Genomic DNA, 7798 nt, shown 5'->3' on the forward strand with positions numbered 1-7798 from the left:
CGAGTGATGGTGGCAGGGTGTTTGACATTCATTCCCATTTCTTGCATGGGACCTTAGCATGCAGCCAAGGACAAAAGATTTGATTTTTCAACCAATTTATATGCACCGGAGCATGTGCATGTGGTTCAAATTTGAATTATGCACATAAATGCATTGAAAACTCAATTAATGCATAAAAATGTCCAAACGAACCCCGAAAAATCACAAAAATAACACAACACTCCTGTTGTTCTATGTTGACACGAGAAAACATTTGAAGCAATAAGAGGCAATGGATATTGTTTCGTCCCGAAAGTTGGGGCGTTCCCTACCGAAACCATCATGCTTGTTGTGAGAAGCTCTGGTTTGTGAGAAGCATATACCCAAACCTGTCCCAAATGGGACAAAAAATTACCACGCCATGTTGATGCCGCTCCATGATAGCATGCCAAGTTTCATGAATTTCAGACGAGTTTTGGATTCACTAGAATTTAAAAACCAGGTATCTCAATGTTTGCGGCCGAGTGACGGTGGCAGGGTGTTTGACATTCATTCCCATTTCTTGCATGGGACCTGAGCATGCACCCAAGGACAAAAGATTTGATTTTTCAACCAATTTATATGCACCGGAGCATGTGCATGTAGTTAAATTTTAATTATGCACATAAATGCATTGGAAACTCACTTAATGCATAAAAATGTCCAAACGAACCCCGAAAAATCACAAAAATAACACAACACTCCTGTTGTTCTATGTTCACACGAGAAAACATTTGAAAGCAATAAGAGGCAATGGATATTGTTTCGTCCCCAAAGTTGGGGTGTTCCCTCACGAAACCATGATGCTTGTTCTGAGAAGCTCTGGTTTGTGAGAAGCATATACCCAAACCTGCCCCAAATGGGACAAAAAAATTACAACGCCATGTTGATGCCGCTCCATGATAGAATGCCAAGTCTCATGAATTTGAGATGAGTTTTGGATTTACTAGAATTCAAAAACCAGGTATGTCAATGTTTGCGGCCGAGTGACGGTGGCAGTGTGTTTGACATTCATTCCCATTTCTTGCATGGGACCTAAGCATGCACCCAAGGACGAAAAATTTGATTTTTCAACCCATTTATATGCACCGGAGCATGTGCATGTACTTCAAATTTGAATTATGTACATAGATGCATTGAAAACTCACTTAATGCATAAAAATTTCCAAACGAACCCCGAAAAATCACAAAAAATAACACAACACTCCTGTTGTTCTATGTTGACACGAGAAAACATTTGAAAGCAATAAGAGGCAATGGATATCGTTTCGTCCCCAAAGTTGGGGTGTTCCCTCACGAAACCATCATGCTTGTTTTGAGAAGCTCTGGTTTGTGAGAAGCATATACCCAAACCTGCCCCAAATGGGACAAAAAAATTACAACGCCATGTTGATGCCGCTCCATGATAGAATGCCAAGTCTCATGAATTTGAGATGAGTTTTGGATTTACTAGAATTTAAAAATCAGGTATCTCAATGTTTGCGGCCGAGTGACGGTGGCAGTGTGTTTGACATTCATTCCCATTTCTTGCATGGGACCTAAGCATGCTCCCAAGGACGAATAATTTGATTTTTCAACCCATTTATATGCACCGGAGCATGTGCATGTACTTCAAATTTAAATTATGTACATAGATGCATTGAAAACTCACTTAATGCATAAAAATTCCAAACGAACCTTGAAAAATCACAAAAAATAACACAACACTCCTGTTGTTCTATGTTGACACGAGAAAAAAAATTGAAAGCAATAAGAGGCAATGGATATCGTTTCGTCCCCAAAGTTGGGTCGTTCCCTACCGAAACCATCATGCTTGTTGTGAGAAGATCTGGTTTGTGAGAAGCATATACCCAAACCTGCCCCAAATGGGACAAAAAAATTACCATGCCATGTTGATGCCGCTCCATGATAGCATGCCAAGTTTCATGAATTTCAGACGAGTTTTGGATTTACTAGAATTTAAAAACCAGGTATTTCAATTTTTGCGGCCGAGTGACGGTGGCAGGGTGTTTGACATTCATTCCCATTTCTTGCATGGGACCTAAGCATGCACCCAAGGACAAAAGATTTGATTTTTCAACCAATTTATATGCACCGGAGCATGTGCATGTAGTTCAAATTTGAATTATGCCCATAAATGCATTGGAAACTCACTTAATGCATAAAAATGTCCAAACGAACCCCAAAAAATCACAAAAAATAACAAAACACTCATGTTGTTCTATGTTGACACGAGAAAAAATTTGAAAGCAATAAGAGGCAATGGATATCGTTTCGTCCGCAAAGTTGGAGCGTTCCCTACCGAAACCATCATGCTTGTTGTGAGAACCTCTGGTTTGTGAGAAGTATATACCCAAACCTGCTCCAGATGGGACAAAAAAATTACCACGCCATGTTGATGCCGCTCCATGATAGAATGCCAAGTTTCATTAATTTGAGATGAGTTTTGGATTTACTAGGATTTAAAAACCAGGTATCTCAAGGTTTGCGGCCGAGTGATGGTGGCAGTGTGTATGACATTCATTCCCATTTCTTGCATGGGACCTAAGCATGCACCCAAGGACAAAAGATTTGATTTTTCAACCAATTTATATGCACCGGAGCAGGTGCATGTAGTTCAAATTTGAATTATGCACATAAATGCATTGGAAACTCGCTTAATGCATAAAAATGTCCAAACGAACCCCGACAAATCACAAAAAATAACAAAACACTCCTGTTGTTCTATGTTGACACGAGAAAACATTTGAAAGCAATAAGAGGCAATGGATATCATTTCGTCCCCAAAGTTGGGGTGTTCCCTCACGAAACCATCATGCTTGTTTTGAGAAGCTCTGGTTTATGAGAAGCATATACCCAAACCTGCCCCAAATGGGACAAAAAAATTACCACGCCATGTTGATGCCGCTCCATGATAGAATGCCAAGTTTCATTAATTTGAGATGAGTTTTGGATTCACTAGAATTTAAAAACCAGGTATCTCAATGTTTGCGGCCGAGTGACGGTGGCAGTATGTTTGACATTCATTCCCATTTCTTGCATGGGACCTAAGCATGCACCCAAGGACGAAAGATTTGATTTTTCAACCAATTTATATGCACCGGAGCATGTGCATGTAGTTAAATTTTAATTATGCACATAAATGCATTGGAAACTCACTTAATGCATAAAAATGTCCAAACGAACCCCAAAAAATCACAAAAAATAACAAAACACTCATTTTGTTCTATGTTGACACGAGATAAAATTTGAAAGCAATAAGAGGCAATGGATATCGTTTCGTCCCCAAAGTTGGGGCCTTCCCTACCGAAACCATCATGCTTGTCGTGAGAAGCTCTGGTTTGTGAGAAGTATATACCCAAACCTGCTCCAGATGGGACAAAAAAATTACCACGCCATGTTGATGCCGCTCCATGATAGAATGCCAAGTTTCATTAATTTGAGATGAGTTTTGGATTTACTAGGATTTAAAAACCAGGTACCTCAATGTTTGCGGCCGAGTGACGGTGGCAGTGTGTTTGACATTCATTCTCATTTCTTGCATGGGACCTAAACATGCACCCACGGACAAAAGATTTGATTTTTCAACCAATTTATATGCACCAGAGCATGTGCATGTAGTTCAAATTTGAATTATGCACATAAATGCATTGGAAACTCACTTAATGCATAAAAATGTCAAAACGAACCCCGAAAAATCACAAAAAACAACAAAACACTCCTGTTGTTCTATGTTGACACGAGAAAACATTTGAAAGCAATAAGAGGCAATGGATATCGTTTCGTGCCCAAAGTTGGCGTGTTCCCTCACGAAACCATCATGATTGTTGTGAGAAGCTCTGGTTTATGAGAAGCATATACCCAAACCGGCCCCAAATGGGACAAAAAATTACCATGCCATGTTGATGCCACTCCATGATAGCATGCCAAGTTTCATGAATTTCAGACGAGTTTTGGATTACTAGAATTTAAAAACCAGGTATCTCGATGTTTGCGGCCGAGTGACGGTCGCATCGGTGTTTGACATTCATTCCCATTTCTTGCATGGGACCTAAGCATGCTCCCAAGGACGAAAAATTTGATTTTTCAACCCATTTATATGCACCGGAGCATGTGCATGTACTTCAAATTTAAATTATGTACATAGATGCATTGAAAACTCACTTAATGCATAAAAATTTCCAAATGAACCCCGAAAAATCACAAAAAATTACACAACACTCCTGTTGTTCTATGTTGACACGAGAAAAAAATTTGAAAGCAATAAGACGCAATGGATATCGTTTCGTCCCCAAAGTTGGGGCGTTCCCTACCGAAACCATCATGCTTGTTGTGAGAAGATCTGGTTTGTGAGAAGCATATACCCAAACCTGCCCCAAATGGGACAAAAAAATTACCATGCCATGTTGATGCCGCTCCATGATAGCATGCCAAGTTTCATGAATTTCAGACGAGTTTTGGATTTACTATAATTTAAAAACCATGTATCTCAATGTTTGCGACCGAGTGATAGTGGCAGGGTGTTTGACATTCATTCCCATTTCTTGCGTGGGACCTTAGCATGCACCCAAGGACAAAAGATTTGATTTTTCAACCAATTTATATGCACCGGAGCATGTGCATCTAGTTCAAATTTGAATTATGCATATAAATGCATTGAAAACTCACTGAATGCATAAAAATGTCCAAACGAACCCTGAAAATCACAAAAATAACACAACACTCCTGTAGTTCTATGTTGACACGAGAAAACATTTGAAAGCAATAAGAGGAAATGGATATCGTTTCGTCCCCAAAGTTGGGGCGTTCCCTACCGAAACCATCATGCTTGTTGTGAGAAGCTCTGGTTTGTGAGAAGCATATACCCAAACCTGTCCCAAATGGGACAAAAAATACCACGCCATGTTGATGCCGCTCCATGATAGCATGCCAAGTTTCATGAATTTCAGACGAGTTTTGGATTTACTAGAATTTAAAAACCAAGTATTTCAATTTTTGCGGCCGAGTGACGGTGGCAGGGTGTTTGACATTCATTCCCATTTCTTGCATGGGACCTAAGTATGCACCCAAGGACAAAAGATTTGATTTTTCAACCAATTTATATGCACCGGAGCATGTGCATGTAGTTCAAATTTGAATTATGGCCATAAATGCATTGGAAACTCACTTAATGCATAAAAATGTCCAAACGAACCCCGAAAAATCACAAAAAATAAAAAAACACTCATGTTGTTCTATGTTGACACGAGAAAAAATTTGAAAGCAATAAGGGGCAATGGATATCGTTTCGTCCCCAAAGTTGGGGCGTTCCCTACCAAAACCATCATGCTTGTTGTGAGAAGCTCTAGTTTGTGAGAAGTATATACCCAAACCTGCTCCAGATGGGACAAAAAAATTACCACGCCATGTTGATGCCGCTCCATGATAGAATGCCAAGTTTCATTAATTTGAGATGAGTTTTGGATTTACTAGGATTTAAAAACCAGGTATCTCAAGGTTTGCGGCCGAGTGACGGTGGCAGTGTGTATGACATTCATTCCCATTTCTTGCATGGGACCTAAGCATGCACCCAAGGACAAAAGATTTGATTTTTCAACCAATTTATATGCACCGGAGCATGTGCATGTAGTTCAAATTTGAATTATGAACATAAATGCATTGGAAACTCGCTTAATGCATAAAAATGTCCAAACGAACCCCGAAAAATAAAAAAAATAACAAAACACTCCTGTTGTTCTATGTTGACACGAGAAAACATTTGAAAGCAATAAGAGGCAATGGATATCATTTCATCCCCAAAGTTGGAGTGTTCCCTCACGAAACCATCATGCTTGTTGTGAGTAGCTCTGGTTTATGAGAAGCATATACCCAAACCTGCCCCAAATGGGACAAAAAATTACCACGCCATGTTGATGCCGCTCCATGATAGAATGCCAAGTGTCATTAATTTAAGATGAGTTTTGGATTCACTAGAATTTAAAAACCAGGTATCTCAATGTTTGCGGCCGAGTGACGGTGGCAGTGTGTTTGACATTCATTCCCATTTCTTGCATGGGACCTAAGCATGCACCCAAGGACGAAAGATTTGATTTTTCAACCAATTTATATGCACCGGAGCATGTGCATGTAGTTAAATTTGAATTATGCACATAAATGCATTGGAAACTCACTTAATGCATAAAAATGTCCAAACGAACCCCAAAAAATCACAAAAAATCACAAAAAATAACAAAACACTCATTTTGTTCTATGTTCACACGAGATAAAATTTGAAAGCAATAAGAGGCAATGGATATCGTTTCGTCCCCAAAGTTGGGGCGTTCCCTACCGAAACCATCATGCTTGTCGTGAGAAGCTCTGGTTTGTGAGAAGCATATACCCAAACCTGTCCCAAATGGGACAAAAAATACCACGCCATGTTGATGCCGCTCCATGATAGCATGCCAAGTTTCATGAATTTCAGACGAGTTTTGGATTTACTAGAATTTAAAAACCAAGTATTTCAATTTTTGCGGCCGAGTGACGGTGGCAGGGTGTTTGACATTCATTCCCATTTCTTGCATGGGACCTAAGTATGCACCCAAGGACAAAAGATTTGATTTTTCAACCAATTTATATGCACCGGAGCATGTGCATGTAGTTCAAATTTGAATTATGCACATAAATGCATTGGAAACTCACTTAATGCATAAAAATGTCCAAACGAACCCCGAAAAATCACAAAAAATAACAAAACACTCCTGTTGTTCTATGTTGACACGAGAAAACATTTGAAAGCAATAAGAGGCAATGGATATCGTTTCGTCCCCAAAGTTGGGGTGTTCCCTCACGAAACCATCATGCTTGTTGTGAGAAGCTCTGGTTTATGAGAAGCATATACCCAAACCGGCCCCAAATGCGACAAAAAATTACCACGCCATGTTGATGCCGCTCCATCATAGAATGCCAAGAGTCATTAATTTGAGATGAGTTTTGGATTTACTAGAATTTAAAAACCAGGTATCTCAATGTTTGCGGCCGAGTGACGGTGGCAGTGTGTTTGACATTCATTCCCATTTCTTGCATGGGACCTAAACATGCACCCGAGGACAAAAGATTAGATTTTTCAACCAATTTATATGCACCAGAGCATGTGCATGTAGTTCAAATTTGAATTATGCACATAAATGCATTGGAAACTCACTAAATGCATAAAAATGTCCAAACGAACCCCGAAAAATCACAAAAAATAACAAAACACTCCTGTTGTTCTATGTTGACACGAGAAAACATTTGAAAGCAATAAGAGGCAATTGATATCGTTTCGGCCCCAAAGTTGGGGTGTTCCCTCACGAAACCATCATGCTTGTTGTGAGAAGCTCTGGTTTATGAGAAGCATATACCCAAACCTACCCCAAATGGGACAAAAAATTACCACCCCATGTTGATGCCGCTCCATGATGGAATGCCAAGAGTTATTATTCGAGATGAGTTTTGGATTTACTAGAATTTAAAAACCAGGTATCTCAATGTTTGCGGCCGAGTGACGGTGGCAGTGTGTTTGACATTCATTCCCATATCTTGCATGGGACCTAAGCATGCACCCAAGGACGAAAGATTTGATTTTTCAACCAATTTATATGCACCGAAGCATGTGCATGTACTTCAAATTTGAATTATGCACATAAATGCATTGAAAACTCACTTAATGCATAAAAATGTCCAAACGAACCCCGAAAAATCACAAAAAATAACACAACACTCCTGTTGTTCTATGTTGACACGAGAAAAAATTTGAAAG

The sequence above is a fragment of the Aegilops tauschii genome, chromosome 4, assembly GCF_002575655.3.
Source record: "Aegilops tauschii subsp. strangulata cultivar AL8/78 chromosome 4, Aet v6.0, whole genome shotgun sequence".
Classification (NCBI taxonomy): Eukaryota; Viridiplantae; Streptophyta; class Magnoliopsida; order Poales; family Poaceae; genus Aegilops; species Aegilops tauschii.